The following is a 25,646-nucleotide window of genomic DNA, read 5'->3' as shown; positions in this document are numbered from 1 at the left end:
ACAGCACACCTGTTTAAAGTGTACATTTCATGTCTGTATATTCAGCATGCTGAGTTATATTCCATCACCCCCCAAAAAACCCCATACCATCTAGCACTCACTCCCATCCTCCCTATGAGGGGCTTCCCTCATAGCTCAGTCAGTAGAGAATCTGCCTGCAATGCAGGAGACCCGGCTTCGATTCCTGGGTCAGGAAGATTCCCTGGAGAAGGAAATGGCAATCCACTCCAGTATTCTTGCCTGGAAAATCCCATGGACAGAGGAGCCTGGCAGACTACAGTCCATGGGGTCGCAAGAGTAGGACACAACTTAGCGACTAAACCACCACCCATCCTCCCTACTTCCAGTCTAAGGCAGTCACTAATCTACTTTCTGTCTCTATAGATTTACTTATGCTGAACATTTCAAATATATGGAATTACTGATATTGTTCTTTTGAATCTTTTTTCAATTAGCATAATGTTGTCAAGGAGTATTCGTTTTGTAGTATGTATTAATAGTTTGTTCCTTTTTATTTCTGAATAATATTTCATTATATAGATAATACCACATTTGATGAAGCCCACAAAGAAGTGGTCATGTGAGCACACAGCAAGACGATGGCAATCAGCAAGCCAGGAAGAGTTCTCACCAGAACTCTACCATGGCACCCTGGTTATGGTCTTTTATCCCCCAGAACTGTGAGAAAACAAATTTCTGTTTAAAACACCAAGTCCATGGTGTGTTGTTGTGGAAGCCCAAGCTGACTAAAACAAATGGATATGGACATCTCAGGTCTAAGTTACGTGGGTATCATCCTTAGAGATGTTCATCATTTGATCAGTGGCAGTGTTGTGAGATTTGTGGTCCATGCTCCATAGCTTTGATCTGAATTACATAATATGAAAGCTCTGATCATTTTCAAGCATGGTAAGCACCTAAGATGTTTAAACCAAATCTGCTGAGTTCTCCATGAACCCTAAGATCTAGATGAAATTAAATCAAATTCCTATTTTATACCCCCATGTGTATATATTTATCCAAAATTTCTAGAAATGTCTTTAAGGCTATATTTTCTAGCCACCTTTATTTCCACTGTTTTCACTAGGCTTGTAGATTATCTTTCATTTTCCCTGTTTTGTAACACAAGGAATCAAGTGCAATTCTCAATCCATTCATCTTACTCACATAAGCATACAAATGCATATACATACTTTTAAATGTGTGAGTGATATGTGTTCAACTTTATTAAGAATATAAGGAGAAGTGAAATCTTTACTTTGTGGTAATCCTGGCCCTTGGGCTTCCCTTGTAGCTCAGTTGGTAAAGAACCTGCCTGCAAAGCAGGAGACCCAGGTTCGATTCCTGGGTTGGGAAGGTTCCCCTGGAGCAGGAAATGGCAACCAATTCCAGTATTCTTGCCTGGAGAATCCCCTGGACAGAGGAGTCTGGCAGTCCATGGGGTCGCAAGAGTCGGACACAACTTAGAGTCTAAACTACCACCATCAATTCTGGCCCTTACTAGTTAAATATTAGATATTCAGAGGTGAGAGTTTAACACTAACATTTACCATTGTAATTAAGAACCACTAGTTCTGGCAATAAAAACTCATTTTAGCTATCCGGTAAGATGATTAATGAAACATCAGCCCTGGTTGTGAATTTCCCGATGGATGCTAACTGACTCAGAGCTTTCTTGTTTATAACCTGGATGTTGTATGTATAATCTTCTTACTGTATATAAGTGTGGTGGAAGAACAATGACCCCCCCCAAAGATGTTCAAGTCTTAACTTAGAACCTATGGGTGACTATATTACCATTCACGGCCAAAGCGATTTTGTTGAGATGAGGAAGGTTAGGAAATTTGAAGTGCGAAAGAATAGCCTGGATTATCCAGGTGGACCCAATCTAATACCATGGGTCCTTAAAACTGGAAAACCTGTCTTTCATGTGGTCAGAGAGAGGGAAATATGACTATAGAAGAACGGTCAGAGAGAGGTAGAGAGATGCAATGTTCTTGGCTTTAAAGAGTAAGGAAGGATGCCACAAGCCAGGGAATGTTGGTGGACTCTAGAAGCTATAAAAATCAAGAAAATATTTTCCCCTAGAGCCCCCAAAAGGGAGGCACATCTCTGCCCATTGAGTCTCTTGTTGAACTTATAACCTACAGAACTGTAAGCTAATAAATTTGTTTTAAGTCATTGAAGTGATAATTTGTTATGTCAGCAAGAGGAAATGAACACAATAAGAAAGTGTTTTAAAGTATATTATAGATATTGTAAAAACGAGGTTTATTTATAGCAGAATTGCTTCTCTAGCTGAAGAATTAGACATCAAAATGGTCAACAATAGATCATTGTTTAATATACCATCCAACTAATTGAATAATTAAACATTATGTTGGTCTTTTTTTTCCTCCCAATACCCTTTGTATGATTTTATGACTATTATTTCCCTAATAATTACAGAGATAATACTGAAATTAAAGTGAAAGATGAGGAAGTGGTATAGTCAATAATTATTAAAGAAAAATTAACAGAACCCAGATGTTTCTACCACATTCTAATCTAGTTATCACATATTAATCAATTAAGTTGTTCTAATAGTTTTATGCTCATGGATAGATGGATTAGATTATTCCTTAATTCAATTATGTTCTAATGTAATCCATGAAGTCTGGGATAGTTTATAGATACTTGCTTGAAGGATTTAGATATATTGGATGATCACTGTCAGGATTTTCTTTCATTTTATTTCTGCTATCAAAACCCTTTGCTATATTCCTAAATGAATTTGGTATATATGTTTATTTGGCAATGTATAAAAGGATCAAACTTAAACTGCATGCTTGAAAAGTCAAATATCAAAATGTCTACAACTTTCTTCACCATAATGGATTGTTTGTTAGAAGGATAAAAGTAAGCCAAATAATGAGAAAAATGACTCAGAGTTTTTCTAGCACATAACTTAAAATGTATATTAAACAAACAAACAAATGAAAAGTTCTTGAGAGTGGGAATTATGAATTTTTATGGCACTTTCCATACTAACTCAATTTGGCTTCAAACCAGACTGAAATAGACTTGTGGCCAAGGAAAATGTTTCATGTTTCCTTTTACTACTGATATTACACAATTGCATAATAAGAAAAAGAATTAAATACATGCTTAATCGGTATTTCTTTAATGTTTGACTTAGCTCTTCCACGTTATTCTCCAATAAACCAGCACAAAAGAGCTATCTTACATAGACACAATTCTGATCATTTTATTGTTACATTGTGGATTTTAGCACATACTATATCTATTCTCAGATACTATTTGGGATCTAAGTCTTTTAAAAGTGTGAAAGTGTTAGTTGCTCAGTCGTGACTGACTGTGACTCCATGGACTGTAGCCCACCAGGTTTTTGTCCATGGAATTTTCCAGGCGAGAATACTGGAGTGGGTTGCCATTCCCTTTTCCAGGGAATCTTTCCGACCCAGGGATAGAACCCGGGAGATTCTTTACCATCTGATTTTTATTGTCATTGTTATTTAAGAACTGACAATAGTCTAAGTCATATGTCAGCAAACTATGATCTGCATGTCAAGTCCAGGCATAAATAAACTTTTATTGAAATTCAGCCATCCTTGTTCATTTACATGTTGTCTAAGGCTATCGGCTTAAAACTCAACAATCAGAAAACTAAGATCATGGCATCCAGTCCCATCACTTCATGGCAAATAGATGGGAAAACAATGGAAACAGTGAGAGACTTTATTTTGGGGTGTCCAAAATCACTGCAGATGGTGACTGCAGCTATGAAATTAAAAGATGCTTACTCCTTGGAATAAAAGCTATAACAAATCTAGACAGCATATTAAAAAGCAGAGACATTACTTTGCAACAAAGGTCCATCTAGTCAAAGCTATATAGTCAAAGTTTTTCCAGTAGTAATGTATGGATGTGAGAGTTGGAGCATAAAGAAAGCTGAGTGCTGAAAAATTGATGCTTTGGACTGTGGTGTTGGAGAAAACTCTTGAGGATCCCTTGGACTGCAAGGAGACCTAGCCAGTAAATCCAAAAAGAAATGAGTCCTGAATATTCATTGGAAGGACTGAAGTTGAAGCTGAAACTCCAGTACTTTGGCCACCTGATGTGAAGAACTGACTCATTGGGAAAGATCCTGATGCTGGGAAAGGTTGAAGGTGGGAGGAGAAGTGGACAGCAGAGGATGAGATGGTTGGATGGCATCACCTACTAGATGGTCTTGAGTCTGAGTAAGCTCCAGGAGTTGGTGATGGACAGGGAAGCCAGGCGTGCTGCAGTCCATGAGATCGCAACGAGTCCGACAGTACTGAGCGATTGAACTAAGGCTGTTTTTGCCCTAGGCTGATAAAGTTGAATAGCTGGGACAGAGACAGTAGGACTTGGGGCAAATTCTTCAAAATATCTACCATCTGGCCTTTAGAGAAAATGTTTCCTGATCCCTGGCTTAGGTGAAAAATAAACATAAATATAAAAGAAACTTTACAGTAGACTTGGATTTAACAAATGAAGAGAGCTAAGTGAATAATGAGTGGGAAGTTTTCATTAGGAAAATTCATTAAGTAGTTCGATAGTAAATTGTACTGTAGTTTAAGAAATCATTGGGTTTTTGACCATTAATAGATTTTGCTGGAATAACATTTTCAAAATACTTAAATAATATATCTAAGAAGTAAGAATTAAACAGTGTGACATCAATCAAAATTAAGTCTCAATGAGAATTAAAATCCATCACTTGTTATTATTTAGTATTAATATCATGATTATCATTCTCTGTTGATACAGTTATTTTCAAAAGCAAGTGCTTCTATTTTCTGTGAAGTGAAATCTAATTAAATAAGTGTGTGGTTAGCTTAATGCATATTGACTTTAAGAAGTGAACAAATGGCCAAAGTCAGTTCACTGCGTAAATGGATTGTTTTAGTTATCTCTTTTTTGAACTATATCCTTTTTGTCCCTCAGTATTATAACAAAATATGTTTTCAGGTTTAGTGTCGCAATAATTAAAACACAATATAGATCAATGGAACAAAATAGAAAGCCCAGAGATAAATCCACGCACATATGGACACCTTATCTTTGACAAAGGAGGCAAGAATATACAGTGGATTAAAGACAATCTCTTTAACAAGTGATGCTGGGAAATCTGGTCAACCACTTGCAAAAGAATGAAGCTAGAGCACTTTCTAACACCATACATAAAAATAAACTCAAAATGGATTAAAGATCTCAACGTAAGACCAGAAACTATAAAACTCCTAGAGGAGAACATAGGCAAAACACTCTCTGACATATATCACAGCAGGATCCTCTATGACCCACCTCCCAGAATATTGGAAATAAAAGCAAAAATAAACAAATGGGACCTAATTAACCTTAAAAGCTTCTGCACATCAAAGGAAACTATTAGCAAGGTGAAAAGGCAGCCTTCAGAATGGGAGAATATAATAGCAAATGAAGCAACTGACAAACAACTAATCTCGAGAATATACAAGCAACTCCTACAGCTCAACTCCAGAAAAATAAATGACCCAATCAAAAAATGGGCCAAAGCACTAAACAGACATTTCTCCAAAGAAGACATACAGATGGCTAACAAACACATGAAAAGATGCTCAACATCACTCATTATCAGAGAAATGCAAATCAAAACCACTATGAGGTACCATTTCACACCAGTCAGAATGGCTGCGATCCAAAAGTCTACAAGTAATAAATGCTGGAGAGGGTGTGGAGAAAAGGGAACCCTCTTGCACTGTTGGTGGGAATGCAAACTAGTACAGCCACTATGGAGAACAGTGTGGAGATTCCTTAAAAAACTGGAAATAGAACTGCCTTATGAGCCAGCAATCCCACTGCTGGGCATACACACTGAGGAAACCAGAAGGGAAAGAGACACATGTACCCCAATGTTCATCGCAGCACTGTTTATAATAGCCAGGACATGGACGCAACTTAGATGTCCATCAACAGATGAATGGATAAGCAAGCTGTGGTACATATACACAATGGAGTATTACTCAGCCATTAAAAAGAATACATTTGAATCCGCTCTAATGAGGTGGATGAAACTGGAGCCTATTATACAGAGTGAAGTAAGCCAGAAAGAAAAACACCAATACAGTATACTAACGCATATATATGGAATTTAGAAAGATGGTAACAATAACCCTGTGTACGAGACAGCAAAAGAGACACTGATGTATAGAACAGTCTTATGGACTCTGTGAGAGAGGGAGAGGGTGGGAAGATTTGGGAGAATGGCATGAAACATGTAAAATATCATGTATGAAACGAGTTGACAGTCCAGGTTCGATGCACGATACTGGATGCTTGGGGCTGGTGCACTGGAACGACCCAGAGGGATGGTATGGGGAGGGAGGAGGGAGGAGGGTTCAGGGTGGGGAACACATATATGCCTGTGGCGGATTCATTTTGATATTTGGCAAAACTAATACAATTTTGTAAAGTTCAGAAATAAAATAAAATAAAAAAAAAAACACAATAAATCCACCACAATTAACAGGTGTCTATTTACACACATTAAGCATGCAGATGTACTGAAAATAGTCTTATTTGTAGTAAAATTGTTATACCAAATCTGGTTTGTTTCTACCATACTTTACAAACACATATTTATGTTGTTTACATTTGAAAACTTGTACAGACTATTCCACTAAATATTTGTTTGGCCTTTATTTCATTTTATTTTTCAAATATACTAACGTATATTTGGTTATAGGTAGAATTTCATTTTACTGTTTCCTTAAATTCCTATCTATCTATATTTCTTTAGGACTTGACTATATTTAGCACCATCTTCAGTTGAGAAATACTGATTATGTTAGTTTTATTAATTATGAAGGTATTGAAGAAGGTCAGACTTAACCTTAATCCCAATGAAAATCTGCTAGATAATTAATAATATACATCCACCTGTTATTACAATTCAGCCAATTCTTCATCCAGTTAGCAGCTTCTGTGCAATTAATTTGAAACAACAGTGAAACAGTGTAATACACTGTTAAATCATATTTTATACTTGACAGATTTTTAGAAACAAAATTTGACCACAATAAAATAAAAATCAGATGAATTTATATTTTTTAAATTTTAGATGTAATGCTTTTTACCTTTGCTTATTTTAAAAGTACAAGGATACACATATTTTCAGCTGTGTGATTAATGTATTAAATAAGCTATTTTTCTTTAACTATTTTTAAATATCTTTTTCTATTTTCTTATATATGATTCTGAGTCTCATGTATAAAATTTAGAAAGTTATACTTAACTCAATGTTGTTTAAAATATTGAACTATAATGTATATAAAAAGCATTTTATCAACTACAAAGCAAAAAGAAAAAAGTTATTTGACATCCTTATGATTATCACATGCATCTAGTATTTTGCTGTTTAGTCACTCAGTGTGTGTGGCTCTTTGCAACCCCATGGACTGCAGCATGCCAGTCTCCTCTGTCTTCCACATCTCCTGGAGTTTGCTCAAATTCGTGCCATTGATTCAGTGATGCTATCTAACCATCTCATGATTCTTACCACTGAGCCACATGGGAAGTCCAGCAGTTATTAAATTCTAATACTATAATTTACCATTATTAAACATTATTTAGTATAATTATTTTTAATTGAAGGTTTTTACTCTTAATTATATTAGAAGGATAAATGATCAACATTAAGAATAAACAAGTTTACTAAATACTTCTATGCTAGGCATTATGGGTGGTACATTATACAAGAAATGCAAATAACTTCATTTGTATCCAACTTTTGACCATACAATTAATGCCATTATATTTAATACTTATTAAATGTAATCTCACAAGTTTCTGGTCACACAGAACTAAAGCCCCATGAAAAGTGGCCCTTAAAGCTTCCAACAGATATTTTGGCAATATCCAAGGGGTGCTGTGTTTATAAATTAGCCCCGATTCTAACATGGGAAAGTCATCACCATCTCTACAGAGCTAAAATTTTGCTAAGCAGAAGTTCTGCACACCTGGAAATCCACAACCATGACTGTAATTCAAGCTACATGTTTGCCAGTGCCAATGGGCTGGAAAGCCCTGTCCTTAGCCCTCCCTGACAATTAATACCCTTGATCCTTGTTGCAAGAAATCTTGGGCCTGGGAAATTTCTGGTTTACACAGTCCCTGTCACATCAGATGACATATAGTGACACCAGGATGGGTCAGACCAGATCCAAATGTGAGCCTTTTAAACTGCAACTGGAACCTTTACATTCTTCTGATCTTCTGGCCTTCTGGCTGAGTTTAGCTCATTATGAGAGAATTATTTCTTGTGATTGTGAAGGCTGGGAGTGTTTTGTATCATATGAAAACTTACTTCTTTGCCAACTTCTTAGCCATGCAACAGTTCACCAAACGTGTATGTATATCTTAATCAATGCTAGATGAGAACACCATTTTTGTTCCCTGACATGTGTGAAGGTTTTCTGAGCCACCATATAAATCATGAGAAAAACAGGATGTCTTGGCCTGTGCAAAAAATGTTTGGGCTCTAGAAAAAAAGAGGATCACTGAAGTAAATGCATTTGTGTCTCATATCTCATTTAAGTGTGCATTATCCAATTTTATCATTACTTAGACTCAAAGTATTAATAAATCTAGTAGAATTACTATTTTAGAGATAATAAAATTGAAGCTTAGAAAACGAAATCATGTGTTTATAGTTACATCCTATAAGGGCTAAAATTCAAACTCAGGCTGATGTGAGTTCAATGCCTTTTCTTATTTTTATTACATTCAGTTCAGTTCAGTTCAGTCATTCAGTCATGTCCAACTCTTTGCGACCCCATGAATCGCAGCACACCAGTCCTCCCTGTCCATCACCAACTCCCGGAGTTCACTCAAACTCACGTCCATCAAGCCGGTGATGCCATCAAGCCATCTCATCCTCTGGCGTCCCCTTCTCCTCCTGCCCCCAATCCCTCCCAGCATCAAAGTCTTTTCCAATGAGTCAACTCTTCACATGAGGTGGCCAAAGTATTGGAGTTTCATCTTTAGCATCATTCCTTCCAAAGAACACCCAGGGCTAATCTCCTTCAGAATGGACTGGTTGGATCTCCTTGCAGTCCAAGGGACTCTCAAGAGTCTTCTCCAACACCACACTTCAAAAGCATCAATTCTTCTGCGCTCAGCTGTCTTCACAGTCCAACTCTCACATCCATACATGACCACTGGAAAAACCATAGCCTTGACTAGATGGACCTTTGTTGGCAAAGTAATGTCTCTGCTTTTCAATATGCTGTCTAGGTGGTCATAACTTTTCTTCCAAGGAGTAAGCGTTTTTTAATTTCATGGCTGCAGTCACCATCTGCAGTCATTTTGGAGCCCAAAAAGATAAAGTCTGACACTGTTTCCACTGTTTCCCCATCTATTTCCCATGAAGTGATGGGACCAGATGCCATGATCTTCGTTTTCTGAATGTTGAGCTTTAAGCCAACTTTTTCACTCTCTTCTTTCATTTCATCAAGAGGCTTTTGAGTTCCTCTTCACTTTCTGCCATAAGGGTGGTGTCATCTGCATCTCTGAGGTTATTGATATTTCTCCCAGCAATCTTGATTCCAGCTTGTGCTTTTTCCAGTCCAGCGTTTCTCATGATGTCCTCTGCATTTAAGTTAAATAAGCAGGGTGACAATATACAGCCTTGACAAACTCCTTTTCCTATTTGGAACCAGTCTGTTGTTCCATGTCCAGTTCTAACTGTTGTTTCCTGACCACAGTACACATACATGTATCATACACACGTACATATAACATTAGACATATCTCATTATTTTTATTACTAGATAATTTAGGAGCTTCCTCTCCCCTGATTTTCCTGAGAGTGTTGTGTGTGCGTATGAGTCAGTGTATCTTCTCGGCTGCTTGTGCTCCTTTGCAGCAAGAAGAGATGGGAAAGGCTGACTAGGAATAGATATGAAGTCTCAGGGAAGTGGAGCGAGTACACAGAGTGACACGGAGTAGCTCCTGGCTAGTCTTTTCCTCAGTACCTCTGAGCCTTCCCCCACAACCTATCTATATTACGCAAGTGTTTACATTACGTAAGTGTTCAAGTTGATACCTGAAAGCTTCTTTTCCGAAAGCTTTAACCCAAAAGCACATTACCATGCTGCAACCATCTAGCAGTAACAATTAATTATTTTGAAGGTGCCTGGCCCGCTTTTAAATGTACAAAGTGTACTAGAACAAAATTTGTCCTGAAGTATGAATTCCCCCTAAAATCAAATTCTTAAAAGAACAAGTGAAAACACAAAGTATCAGAGATCTCTTCAAATTGCTGGCAGGTTATCAGCAAGACTTGTGAGAAATGTCTTCATCAAACCCTCCGCAGCAGCACAACACAGAATCTCAAAGGACCTGCATTACAACGCCTGCTGGGCAGTATAGGTTACATGTGTGCACGCGGGTGGTATTTGTCATAATATTAGGCCACAGGGTTTTGAATCATCAAGTGCTAGACTGACTCCTCAAATCCAGGCTTTGACAGGCTCAGAATCCAAGAATTTCGGTGGATGATGTGATTCCCATGGACTAATAACATAAACTCTTCTTCGTTTCAAATCTCAAACAAGAGACTCCATCATTCTGAGGACTAGTGACCTCTGGGTTAATATTGTCAAGGGTGCTGTCAACCCTATTAACATATCACCATCATTTTTTCCTTTCCAGAAGCTCTGTTGTAAAGAATACTTACTCACCTTTGGACAGCTCTTTTTCCCAGTGGTCTTCAATCTTACAGTTCCTACAATTATACATAACCTCATAAACATGAAAGTAAGTTTATGCATTGCAAAGATGTTTTCCCTAAGTGTCTTCATTAAAGGAAAATAGAACACAAAACAAACCCAAGAAAAAAGACTTTAAAATGGTTACTAGTCATGATAAAGATACTGAGTTTTGTTACACTAACAAGAGGAAAAAACAAAAAAAGAAAAAAAACTTTAAAAAATCATGTTTTTGTCTAAAAAAATTACTTATAAGATTTTAATTCATATATGCTTTACCTGTTTAAACAGAAATGTTCTTCCAAGTGAAAATATATGCCACTCTCAAATGAGTTCTAATCTTGTATTCTTTCATTTTTTTTTTTTTACAGGTGTGGACTATTGGTGATGTGGTATAATTTAAAGCAGTATAGTCAAAACACCTGGCAACCTGTTGAAATGTAAATTCCTATTCAGTTTTGCTCAGGTGGGGGTCTGATCATTTGCATAATATCAGTTCTGTTGATCCAAGGATCATACTTTAAATAATGAGGTTCTAATATAGAAATTGCACCTTCTCCAGATAAACAGTATCCATCAGATCATAAATGTATGTATTGAGACATGTGTTTAATGGAGTAGTTCTTAATGGAGAAACACAAAACCTTTCATCGATGAACAGTTTCATTATAATTATAGATTTATTTCAGCTTCATTATAGATTTATTAAAAGATTGCCATAACCTCTACCCTATTTAATTCATTCATTTATTTAACAAATCCTTACATAACCCTATGTAACTATACAATGCTTATATATATTATAATACCTCTATAAACCTTATATAACTATACAATGCATATGTTAGGCCCTGCTCCATATATTTTATGGTTAGAAACCTCCTTTTTTCCCTATAATCTATGAGGCAGGCACTGGGTTTTTTTCCCCTCACCGTATATTATAGTGAGAAAACTAAGATATAGAGTGGTTATATGACTTATTTAATGTCATGGTCTATTAACTCTAGCATCTCAGTGGCTAAAAGGTTTCTAGATTTTCTTATAGGAGTGAAAATTCCACATAGCTAAAATTTTCTCACTTCCTTTGCTAAATAATAATTTAAAAAGTCATATTCAATTTCTTAAAAAATTTAGTACCTAATATGTGCCTAGAGCTATGCTAGAGAGTTTTCCCCTCTTACTTCATTTTCTTAATAACATCTTGAGACATATACCTTTATCAACAGTTTGCAGGTAAAGCTGCAAATACCAAAATGAGTAAAGTGACTTGACTTCAGTTGGAAATCATTGGCAGCACCACATTCCTATCTACAGAATTCAAGTATTCTTTTTTAATGTGTTATGTGGACTCCTGAGTAAAAATTACCCCCAAATTATGCAAATTATGTAAAAAGTAATAGAGTTCACCTATGAAAACTAGATATTTCTTTAAATATGTGTAACATCTGAGTTAGCATTTATATCTCAACACAATTTAAATAAGTTTTTATACTAAATAGTACACAGTTCAATAATTAATTTATTCCTTTTTTCAAAGTCAAAAAAGATTTGCTGTTACTTGTACAAGTTTTAAAAAATAATTTGAAGATAAAAACATTATTTCAAGTTATTAATAGAGAGATTTGTAAATACCTAAATTAGTTACAAATTTAGTGAAAACTGGGCCATGAAGAGTTAAATGAATGTTTTCTCTTTTAGGTCACTATCTGAATGCTCTTGATATTTAATTAATCAAATCTAGTAATTATACAGCTGTATTCCTTACCATGAATTTAATTAGCAAGCTTTCTGTGAATTTTCAGGAGGAAGAGACACTAGGAAAAAGCAACTAAAGGAACATGACCAGTTGGTTTTAAAAATGTAGTGGAAGAAATAAAATTGTATCCATAAATATACAAGGTAAGAGGTTATAAAACCCTGGGGAGGCCAATGACACTAATGGACCAGCCAGAGTGAGGGAGGGACAGCTGCTAGCTGCCTTTAACTCAGAGATGGTATTACTGTAGACAAACCAATCTGCAGCTGTCACTCAAAGGCATAACCTTCACACTCACCTTTTGCAAATTATCAGGACAATATCCTTCCAATAACAGGCATGCATGCCCATGGATATGTATTGAGAGTGACACCTGACTTAAAAGGTTAATCCACATTTTAAAATAAATGTCTCCTACTGACATAAACAATGAATTACTTTGGCTCTTACTTTTCCTTTTTTTTATACATTTTCTCAACATAAATGTTGGACTTTTGATCTCATTCATACACTTTCTTTCTTTCTTTCTTCTCCCTGTCCTTGCTTCTTTCTCTTTTTCTTTTCTTCTCTTACCTTCCCCCAGGGCCCCAGGACCAGTAGCAAGAGTAGAGGTAGCAAGAGTAGACCAAGCCAAAGGAACACCCAAGCAAACTTAAAATTTTAGAATGTCTACAAGCAGAGGAACTGTATATTTTCCCAACATTTCTGGGTGGGACTTGGGAGCCATTGGTTTTCTGTTTATTAAAATTAAAAGTCTTTTATTTGGTGTAACCTATACATAGGCTGTGGAGAAGGCAATGGCAACCCACTCCAGTACTCTCGCCTGGAAAATCCCATGGATGGAGGAGCCTGGTAGGCTGCAGTCCATGGGGTCGCTAAAAGTCGGACATGACTGAGCGACTTCACTTTCACTTTTCACTTTCATGCATTGGAGAAGGAAATGGCAACCCACTCCAGTGTTCTGGCCTGAAGAATCCCAGGGACGGGGGAGCCTGGTGGGCTGCCGTCTATGGGGTCGCACAGAGTTGGACATGATTGAAGCAACTTAGCAGCAGCAGCATATATAGGCTGTGTCCTTAAGTTCTGGTTCCTCTCAAACAAAACTTTACTTTGTAAGAACCATCACAATTGATAGTTACCTCACACTCTATAAGGGGGCTGGAGGAGGGAATTTACTAACAAAACACACAACTTTTCTTTTTTAAAAAAACCATTCATCTCTGTTTTCAGCCTCTGAACAACAGGCCCCTGCTTCTCTTTGTCCTTCAGCGCACAGCCTTCTGGGCTCCCCATTCCCACCTTTTAGATCTCACCTGCTCTGGGGCTTCTCAACCCTTTTGTTTTTTTACATCATCTTAATATCTGAACCCACTATTTAATATTATTTTTAAGAATGTGAAAGACAGTAGAGGAGAGCGAAGCTATTTGACAATAAACGCTGACATATAAATTCTATCAAATTCTTATAAATGGCATCTATATCGGGGGGGGGTCTTGATAGTCATATAGAGGAATGACAAGCTTTTTGTATCATCATGAATGACTGCAAGCCTCTGTCTCCAGCCATCCCAGCATTTGTTCAATTAACACATGAAGAAAGGTGGCTATGGGGCTATGGCTCAAAACAGGGACTACCCTTCCAAAAATTAAACTGGCTGGCACTAAGATCAGTGCCTAATGTCTATCAGCAGTAACCAACTAAGCTTAATATGGTACCAGTTAGGCAATGAGATATTTCTTTTCAGTTACCAAATTATTAAATATTTAAAGCTGTGAGTATAAGCAGGTTGGCAAATCTAAGGTTTCTGATATCCTCTGCCAGTGGGTGGGTACTCTCATCTTTGAGAGCCCAGTTAGAAAAAGAGTTTCCTTTACTACTGATCTGAGAATCTCTAACAACACACAGGCACAAGTTTCCTGAGAAGCTAAAGACTCTGAAGGCTTCCCTCTTGGCTCAGTGGAAATGAATCTGCCTGCCAAGCAGGGGACAAAGGTTCAATCTCTAGGTCAAGAAGACCCACTAGAGAAGGCAATGGTAACCCACTTCAGTATTCTTGCCTCGGAAATCCCATGGACAGAGGAGCCCGGTGGGCTATAGTCCCTGGGGTCACCCATGGGGTTGCAAGAGTTGGACATGACTTACTGACTAAATAACTGCAACAAAGATGGTAAAACTTCACAGCCTCACATATCCTAGCAAGGTATTCACACCCCTGGGTCTGGAAATCGGCAAAGGATATATTTCATATTACTACCCAGTAATAATGCCCACCCCACAAAACTGTGTCAGCTTAGGCCTCACAAAACTGAATCTGACCTGAAAGTACATTTTTATTTAAAACAAAAACAAAGAAAGAAAGATAGGGCAAAAGAAAGAAAGAATGAGATTCAGTCAGAATTCCTCAATGCAGTTATATTTAGCAGATAATTTTAATGTACATTTGAGAAGCTTGTAGTATCCCTTTGGAGACAGTAAAATATAGTTTTGCTTTATTTAGCTTAGCTTTTTTTTTTAATTTTATTTTATTTTTAAACTTTACAAATTGTATTAGTTTTGCCAAATATCAAAATGAATCCGCCACAGGTATACATGTGTTCCCCATCCTGAGCCCTCCTTCCTCCTCCCTCCCCATACCATCCCTCTGGGTCGTCCCAGTGCACTAGCCCCAAGCATCCAGTATCGTGCATCGAACCTACTTTTACTATATGAGCATTCATTTTTTGATTCACATGACCCATTTCTTACAATGCACTAAGACTGTTCCTAAGTTAAAGTAAAAAAAAAAAAAAATCAATATGTAAAGAATAACCAGATATCCTGAATTTATACAAAGATTCTTCCTTTTCTATGAAAAAATAGAGGGTTTCCCCAAAGATCCAGAATGCTAACACTATCAGTATTCATGGAAGCATATTTGATTAGAACAAGAGGATGTTTTGACTTCTGTTGAAGAATGACATTAGCTACATCCATAAAAGCAGAATTAATTTACCACAAATGAGTTTATGGAAAATCAATCTTGCCATTTTAAATTCCTACAGAATCTGAAAGTCTTACAGAATCTCAGGCACTTGAATAATTTCGCAAAATGATTTTTAAACTTGACATATAATTTTATAGAATGTTTGGTCCCATTGTCTAATAAATATTCATAAAATTCTCTCATAGGCTTACCAAAATATCAAAGGCTATAATTTACAGCAGATAACAGGAAGGTAAGCTGGAAGTGCCAAGACAACTGGAACTACTCTTAGGGGATAGCAAGTAAAAAGAGTCACCTTAGGAGGAGGAGTCCTCTGCATTTCAGGGTTCAGCAAACAGAGGAGTCCTGATTCCCACCATCTTTCTTACTGTCCCTTCAGATGGCAACCTGGCTTGATGAAAACTATTTTTCCTTGAAGACTGCTTTGTATTTTAGAAAGGTATTTATTAGTATAATAATAATAAAGATCAAGGGAAAGAGTGTAATTTATTCTGGAACCTATATCTTTTCAGAAATGGCTTTAATTACAGTTATAATATCATACAAATAAAAGGCAATCCTCCCATTCTTTTAAAAGTGTGGATTATATCCATTTCTCCCAAATACAGGCAGATAGAAAAATCTTAAAAGACTGAGAGGAAATTTCATGAAATTTAGTATTTTAAAACAAACCCTTATTTTTAATGTATTTTTCTCTGTGTATTCCAGTTATATAGAGATTCCAGAAATCCAGTAAGACTTTGATTTCTTTTATTTGAAGTAGTCAGGTAGATTTTGTCAACTACTTCAAAATTCTTATTTTTATATTTTACATCTATAAACTACTGATATGAAGAGATTGTCCATAGAACAAAAAATTAATATATTTTCTTTTATATAACCTATGTGGTGGTGGTTTAGTTGCTGAGTCATGTCTGACTCTTGCAATCCCATGAACTGTAGCCCGTCAGGCTCCTCTGTCCATGGGATTTTCCAGGCAAAAATACTGGAGTGGGATGCCATTGCCTTCTCCAGGGGATCTTCTTGACCCAGGGATTGAACTCAAGCCTCCTGCATGCAGGCAGATTCTTTACTGAGTGAACTACCAATGAATTCCCATGTAACTAATACACATAACAAATTACCATGAAAGGACATATTTTTCAAAAGAAAAAGCTCTATGCTGCTAAGTCACTTCAGTTGTGTCCGACTCTGTGTGACCCCACAGACGGCAGCCCACCAGGCTCCCCTGTCCCTGGGATTCTCCAGGCAAGAACACTGGGGTGGGTTGCCATTTCCTTCTCCAATGCATGAAAGTGAAAAGTGAAAGTGAAGTTGTTCAGTCCTAACCGACCCTCAGCGATCCCATAGACTGCAGCCTTCCAGGCTCCTCCATCCATGGGATTTTTCCGGCAAGAGAACTGGAGTGGGGTGCCATTGCCTTCTCCAAAAAGCTTTATAAATATTTCTAAAAGTGGAGGTGTTCAGTTCTTACAAATCCTGTTTTGTCAATAAAGTATCTTTTGAATAGAAAAACTGAAGAGCATAAAGAATGAATGAGTTACATATTAAGCCTGTGCCTTTGCTAGATAGGGAACCTGATTTTGGGAATCTTCTCAGACTACAGCCTAGTAACAACTTATATTAAATTACCACAAAGTAAATAATAGACAAGCATAGCATATTATAGGGTAAGGACAGTTATATTGAAAAGGATCAGATGAAAATATAATTATCTTCCCAGTGAACACACACATACTCAAAAAAAAATGTATATCCACATCACCTGCCGGATCATTTTTCCTTTTTATAAAACAGGAAATTTAAAACACACAATTTATTCTACCTGTTGAAGTAATGTAAATGAAGGTTGGTTTAGCCCAATAACTGAATTTCTCTTTAGATTTACCAAATGAAAACTAGACAACTGTTGGGCATATATACTATCAAATAAGGCTGATATTCAATCAGTCTTGTAAAATATGTGTCACAGGAAGAAAAATGGAAGCAATTTAGCTTTATGTAATAGCTATATAATGAATTATGAGAATTTGTCTTAGTTTTTCTGACATAAGAAGGAAATAGAGAGTTTTGGTGTTCACGAAAGGTAAGTGGCTTAATTACTCAGTTTCTACATCTGCAAAATGAATTTAACAATATCGCCTACCTAATATTGTTATTGTAAAAGATACAGATAAAAATGGTAAAGAGCTTAGTTACTGGAACTCAACACACATTTACAAATATTGTTACTGTTTGGTAACTTAACTTGATCAGAAATACAGCCAGGTCTTCCTGTGCCCACATCCATAATCTCTCCATTGCTGCTATTGGTCAGAATAAAATGGAATAAAGTCATCCTTGATTTTGCTTTCTTTAAATTCAGATAATACAAAATAAGCCTGAGTTTATTCTGTATTTCTATTATCAGAATTGAAATAAACTGTCTTCCCCATTAATCCACATATTTTGTTGTTATCTTTACTCCCTGTGTACTCTTCACTTATTGAAATATATAGAAGAAACTTAAAGTCAATCATCCAATAGGAGATTGTCATGTCTGAAGCAAATCTTAACAGGTTTACCTGTCAATTAAGTCCAAAAAATGCTACTGAGCACCTACAATCAATGAAATGTTCTGCCTTTCCCTAAGGATTGGGACATCCAAAAAAGATTGTATATATGACTTGCTCACAGATATTGTATCTAATGTATTATATATAATAATATATTCTGCACTGGAAATGATAAAATTAAGGAAAACTGGAAGAAAAGATTAGGAAACCTTTATGTAGTTTCATTCTGAAAATACATCCCCCATGACAGAAGACAAATCTGACTTTGAGATATTCAGCAACCAGTGCAGGAAAGAAATACATTATTGGAAGTGCTCAAAAAAGGAAAGGAGGAAAAGCAAAACAAATTTTTTTTTTCCTAAACTGAGTATTTAGATAATTCTCCATTGAGCCTTTATATTAATAAATATCACCAATATCATCCCCACCATTGATGCAATAAAATATTTGGATGAGCTTGGTTCTTAAGATATCTTTCAATGTAGATAGACTAAAATACATTTTTAATTAAATTATGTAAAGAGGAAAAATAATATATCAACTATGTCAAAATAAGATGACATATTTATTTATTTTTCTTAAATAAGACTATGGCCTGGAAATATTTTAGACATTCAACAGAAAATATTTATTAAAATCACACTTTTATAAAGTTTTGGGATACCAAATCTTTAGAAAGTGCCTGAAATTATTTATCTGCAGATTAAGGACAGATTTGTCATATTTAAAAGGCACCAGTGCTAGGTGAAAATTAAATGCTAGAGATAGGCAAGAAATCATAAAAGTATCAAAGTCCATGCCACCCCTGCCAGAAGATGACTGGGTAAAATAACCTGGATGTGCTTCAGTTTGCTGAAAACTTTGGTGCGTTGCTGAGGTTCCCAAGTTCCACCTGATAACAGTGTCATTACTCAAAGTGTTGGGACAATACAATGCATTACTGTTACTTTCAAGGTATGATGTAAGTAATTTGTTAAAATATGAAGTGTAAAAGCTTGTGGATGATTGATGAAAGAATATTTTACATAACTTACTCTTCTATAAATTTAAGCTAACACTTAAAAACAGGCTCAAGCTTTCGAATCAATGATATTTCCAGTTTCCCATACTGTACTATCCACCAGCCCTATTGTCTCACTTGGAGGTCAAGGTCAACTTTTATCCTAATGCTTACATTATTGTTTCTCCTAAAAGAGGGAAATCTTCTCTATAGCTAGGTCTCTAACAAAAGACAGAAAACACAAAATGGAAGCAGAGGGTCACATATTTATAGGAAAATGGAATAAGCATATTTTTCAGTTTAATATGCATGTACTGAGCAGCTTCACTCATTGACATTGGCTACCTGATTCCCACAGGTATTTGAATTTGTCCACAAAGTTTTTCAGGCAAGTGAGAGGATAAGGTAAAAGAATATCATGTGGCTGGATATCAGCGGATGAGGGAGCGAGGTGTCAAGAAGGCAAGAAGGAAATGTATATCTCTAGCTTTTAAACCATCATCTTAGCCAAAACAAGCACAACAAATCACCTGTGACCTAAGATTACACAGAGTCTTCAAGGATGGCTCCACAAGAAGGATGCCCTGAAAGCTCCCTCTTAGAACATCTAATGCATTTGGAACACCCTCAAAATGACCTCCTGGGGATGAAGACTTCAAGTGGCCAGTTTGCAGTTTGTATTTGTCACGGTTCTCCAGAGAAACAGACACTGTAGGATGCATATTTTTAGATAGAGATTTATTTTAAGAAATTCACTCATAGGATTATGGAACCTAGCAAATCTCCAAGGTGGACCAGCAGGTAGGAGACCCTGGATGTTGCAGGTCAAACCTGAAGGCTGTCTACTAGGAGAATTCCCTCTTGCTCAGGGTAAGTCAATCTTAGTTATATTTAAGCCTTCAATTGTTTGGACACGATCTATTCAAATTATGGAGAAGAATCTGTTTTATTCAAAGCCCACAAACTTGAATGCTGATCTAACCTGAAAACATCCTCACAGAAACATCCAGAATACTTGACTACATACTTGACCACTGTGACCCAGCCAAGCAGACACATAAATTTAATCATCACGCAGCTCATCTCAGCCAATAGTTTTCTATCAGCCAACAGTTAAACTCCAATAAAATTTCACACATTCTCTTTCATGTAGAATTTCTTTCTTTCATTTTGTTACAGGACAATATGAAGAAAAACATTTAGCATAGAAAACTGCCAAGCATCCAGAAAGAGTTAATCTGGACCTTCTCTAGAAAGCTTGAATAAATATAGGCATTTATTCATTTATTTAGCTGATTTCAATTTACAGCTTTAAGTGAGCTGTAATTCAAAATGACATCAATTTGTGAATTTATTATTGCCATTAATATATACCTTTGTGAGAATGTCAAAGTGATTAATTCTGAATAATACCTGCTGCTGCTGCTACTGCCGCTAAGTCGCTTCAGTCATGTCCAACTCTGTGCGACCCCATAGACAGCAACCCACCAAGCTCCCCCGTCCCTGGGATTCTCCAGGCAAGAACGCTGGGGTGGGTTGCCATTTCCTTCTCCAATGCATGAAAGTGAAAAGTGAAAGTGAAGTCGCTCCGTCGTGTCCGACTCCTAGCGACCCCATGGACTGCAGCCTATCAGGCTCCTCCATCCATGGGATTTTCCAGGCAAGAGTACTGGAGTAGGGTGCCATTGCCTTCTCTGAATGATACCTACATATCTAATTATATCAATAGTTACAATGTGTTTTCCTAACACGAAAGATTTTTCAGGTGGTATAAAATGAACATTTGTACAAACCAAATGAATTTGAACATGTGTGTTAGAGATGTTAGCACTTCTAACACTATTAAGTGTTGTGCCTTAAAGCTAATTATATCTCTTATAAAGTTATGCCATGTGATAAACATTAGTTGTGCTAATTTTAGACCATGTCACCTGAGTAAAACTGTTACTTTTCTCTGCAGAAACCTGGGAACTAGTGGACCAGGTATGCTCAGTTTCTTCGGTCGTGTCTGACTCTTTGCGACCCTATGGAATGTAGCCTGCCAGGCTCCTCTGTCCATGGGATTCTCCAGGCAAAAATACAGGAGTGGGGTGCCATGCCCTTCTCCAGGGGATCTTCCCTGTATCTCCTGCACTGCAGACAGACTCTTTACCCACCTAGCCACCTGGGAAGCCCATATAGTGGACCACTTGCTTCTAATTTTCAAAGACTAGAGGTGTGCTGATAAGAGTGAGTTTGTATCAGTTATTTTTGGATAGAGTATGAAACGTGTCAAAACACCAATATTTTTCAGAACAGCAATATTTTTGAAAAGTGATGCTGTCATTCTTTTTATTTTTAGAGATGGTCAGGAATTCTTAAAGGTTATCATGTATGAGATCTTATGGCAGATATAGTTAGCATTGTGGATAGAAAAACCATATGTGTTTTGTTTAAAACCATTAGCAAAGAAAGGTTATTACATAAGGAAATTTTACAGCAGGCTAGTACAAAGGGGATCTCCAAAAGTACTTTAAATGGGTTACTTAACTTGCCCATCAGATGTAAGGTACAACTATTAGCAGGAGACCGCAATTTTTTAAAACTTGAGCTGCTAGTGCCAGTTGCTTCTTTTGTATGGCTGTATTCACCTAAGAGGATTTTAAGAAAGTAAATCACTCAACTACTTTCTTATATATTTTCCCATATGTTTGCCTTCTAAGGTTTCCTTGTGAGCATTTTTAAAGAATATTACAGATTAATAAGTAGCACATATAATCCTTGCGAGCATGCTGATATAAGATTTGAGTCTCCAAAGTACAATCTTTTAAAGAAGAATTGGTCTCTTTAATTTTAATTTTGTTTTCTAAAATTTTTATTGGAGTATAGTTGATTTACAATGTTGTGTTAGTTTCAGGTATATAGCAAGGAGAATCCATTATATCATATGATATCACTTATACATGAAATCTAAAAAAAATACAGTAAAAATGAAATTCTTTACAAAACACAGTGGAGTCACAAATATAGAAAACAAACAAGGTTTGAGGAGATAACGTGGGGAAATGGATAAATTGGAAGATTGGAATTGACATATATATAATACTATATATAAAATAAATAAGAAGAACTGTAGTATATAACAGGGAACTCTACTCAATACTCTGTAGTAGCCTATTGGGAAAAGAATCTAAAGAAAAAAAAAGAGTTCACTTTTTTAATATAGTAAACTTTCCCTTGAGTTTTAAAAATTAAATTTCAATTATAACCTAATCTCCTAATGGGTGTATTTAGTCTCCCATGTTAGAATATTTATGGAAATGTATGAGCCAAATTATCAGTTCAGATCTTTGCCATTTTACCAAAATTTTGTGGTGTGAGGAGATAAGTTAAACACCTACTTATCCTACTTAGGTGGCTCAGTTCAGTTCAGTTGCTCAGTCGTGTCTGACTCTTTGCAACCCCATGAATCATAGCACGCCAGGCCTCCCTGTCCATCACCAACTCCCAGAGTTCACCCAGAATCACGCCCATCGAGTCAGTGATGCCATCCAGCCATCTCATCCTCTGTCGTCCCCTTCTCCTCCTGCCCCCAATCCCTCCCAGCATCAGAGTCTTTTCCAATGAGTCAACTCTTCACATGAGGTGGCCAAAGTACTGGAGTTTCAGCTTTAGCATCATTCCTTCCAAAGAAATTCCAGCGCTGATCTCCTTCAGAATGGACTGGTTGGATCTCCTTGCAGTCCAAGGGACTCTCAAGAGTCTTCTCCAACACCACAGTTCAAAAGCATCAATTCTTCGGCACTCAGACTTCTCCACAGTCCAACTCTCACATCCATACATGACCACAGGAAAAACCATAGCCTTGACTAGACGAACCTTTGTTGGCAAAGTAATGTTTCTGCTTTTGAATATGCTATCTAGGTTGGTCATAATTTTCCTTCCAAGGAGTAAGCGTCTTTTAATTTCTTGGCTGCAGTCACCATCTGCAGTGATTTTGAAGGCCAAAAAGATAAAGTCTGACACTGTTTCCACTGTTTCCCCATCTATTTGCCATGAAGTGATGGGACTGGATGCCATGATCTTCATTTTCTGAATGTTGAGCTTTAAGCCAACTTTTTCACTCTCCACTTTCACTTTCATCAAGAGGCTGTTTAGTTCCTCTTCACTTTCTGTCATAAGGGTGGTGTCATCTGCATATCTGAGGTTATTGATATTTCTCCCAGCAATCTTGATCCCAGCTTGTGCTTCCAGTCCAGCGTTTCTCATGATGTACTCTGCATATAAGTTAAATAAGCAGGGTGACAATATACAGCCTTGACATACTCCTTTTCCTATTTGGAACCAGTCTGTTGTTCCATGTCCAGTTCTAACTGTTGCTTCCTGACCTGCATACAAATTTCTCAAGAGGTAGGTCATGTGGTCTGGTATTCCCATCTCTTTCAGAATTTTCCACAGTTTATTGTGATCCACACAGTCAAAGACTTTGGCATAGTCAATAAAGCAGAAATAGATGTTAGCTGGCTCAACTATATCCAAAAGAAATAAAAATTATACTTCACTTGAGAAACCTTATTTTGTCTCCTGGTATCTGACTAGTGTTTCTTTTTTTATTTATTTACTTTTTGTCAAACAATAATCATAATTCACTTAATCAGTTTTCAAAAGCTGAATATGCAAAAAGAAGAATCTGGATAGGTGAAAACATCTTAACTCTTTTCAAAGCCAAAGAAAACTCACTGCTTTCTGTGAAGGGAATATTAAAATGGTTTCTTGCAAAAATAACAATAATACTAACTAAAATAATCTTCCAATGAAGGAAAAGCCAATTTCATATTTATTGCTCAATCCAGTGAGTATTTTATTGCATACTTGTTTCCTACTATTATATATTCCTTTTTAGGTAAGTATTCAAGTGGGCCTTAGGAAGCATCACTACAAACAAAGCTAGTGGAGGTAAAGTGATGAAATTCCAGTTGAGCTATTTCAAATCCTAAAAGATAATGCTGTGAAAGTGCTGCACTCAATATGCCAGCAAATTTGAAAAATTCAGCAGTGGCCACAGGACTGGAAAAGGTCAGTTTTTCATTCCAATGCCAGAGAAAGGCAAGGCCAAAGAATGTTCAAACTGCTGCACAATTGCACTCATCTCACAGGCTAGCAAAGTAATGCTCAAAATTCTCCATGCCAGGCTCCAGTGGTATGTGAACCATGAAATTCTAGATGTTCAAACTAGATTTAGAAAGGGCAGAGGAACAAGAGAATGAACTGCCAACATCCATTGGATCATAAAAAAGCAAGAGAATTCCAGAGAAACATCTACTTTTGTTTTATTGATTATGCCAAAGCCTTTGACTGCATAGATCACAATAAACTGTGGAAAATTCTTAAATAGATGGGAATACCAGACCACCTTACTTGCCTCTTGAGAAATCTGTATGCAGATCAAGAAGCAACAGTTAGAACTGGACATGGAAAAACAGACTGGTTCCAAATAAGGAAAGGCGTACGTCAAGGCTGTATGTTGTCACCTTGATATTTAACTTATATGCGAAATATATCATGTGAAATGCTGGGCTGAATGAAGCACAAGCTGGAATCAAGATTGCTGGGAGAAATATCAGTAAACCCAGATACAATGATGACACCACCATTATGGCAGAAAGTGAAGAGGAACTGAAGAGCCTCTTGCTGAAAGTAAAAGAGGAGAGGGGGAAAGTTGGCTTAAAACTCAACCTTCAGAAAATTAAGATCATGGCATCCAGTCCCATCACTTCATGGCAAATAATGGGGTAACAATGGAAACAGTGAGAGACTTTATTTTCTTGGGCTCCAAAATCACTGCAGCTGGTGACTGCAGCCATGAAATTAAAAGATTGTTACTCCTTGGAAGAAAAGCCATGACAAACATAGAAAGCATATTAAAAAGCAGAGATATTACTTTGCCAACAAAGATCCATCTAGTCAAAGCTATTGTTTTTCCAGTGGTCATGTATGGATGTTAAAGTTGGGCTGTAAGGAAAGCTGAGCACTGAAGAATTGATGCTTATGAACTAATATTGGAGAGGACTCTTGAGAGTACCTTGGACTGAAAAGAGATCAAACCAGTCAGTCTTAAAGGAAATCAGTCTTGAATATTCTTTGGAAGGACTGATGCTGATGCTGAAACTCTAAATCTTTGACCGCATGATGTGAAGAACTGACTCCTTGGAACAGACCCTGATGCTGGGAAAGATTGAAGGCAGGAGGAAAAAGGGATGACAGAGGGTAAGATGGTTGGATGGCATCACCGACTCGATGGAGATGAGTTTGAGTAAGCTCCTAAAATTAGTGATAGACAGGGAAGTGTGGCGTGCTGCAGTCCATGGGGTTGCAAAGAGTCAGAGACGACTGAGAGACTGAACTGAACTGAAAGAAACATTTAAAGGTACTGAAGTGTTAAATAATAAATGCCTAGATATATTCACTCCTTGACAAGCAAAATAAGAACAAGACAATTTTAGAAGAAAGCTTTACTAATAAACTTTTAGAAAAAAAAATCCTATATATATATATATATATACACAAAATAATTTTTTGCATAAAACAGAGCTTAGT

General features: G+C 36.7%; 1 non-coding gene across 1 annotated transcript; it reads left to right on the top strand.

The window, feature by feature from the left end:
- The first annotated feature begins 1,284 nt into the window (after positions 1–1,284).
- TRNAC-GCA (transfer RNA cysteine (anticodon GCA)) lies at positions 1,285–1,356 on the top strand. The gene has a single exon. It is a non-coding gene; the product is annotated as a tRNA-Cys (tRNA).
- Positions 1,357–25,646: the final 24,290 nt, after the last annotated feature.

This window comes from Bubalus kerabau, chromosome 2 (genome assembly GCF_029407905.1).
Source record: "Bubalus kerabau isolate K-KA32 ecotype Philippines breed swamp buffalo chromosome 2, PCC_UOA_SB_1v2, whole genome shotgun sequence".
Classification (NCBI taxonomy): domain Eukaryota; kingdom Metazoa; phylum Chordata; class Mammalia; order Artiodactyla; family Bovidae; genus Bubalus; species Bubalus kerabau.
The sequence above is the reverse complement of the archived record's forward strand: the minus strand, read 5'-3'. Positions and strand labels throughout refer to the sequence as shown.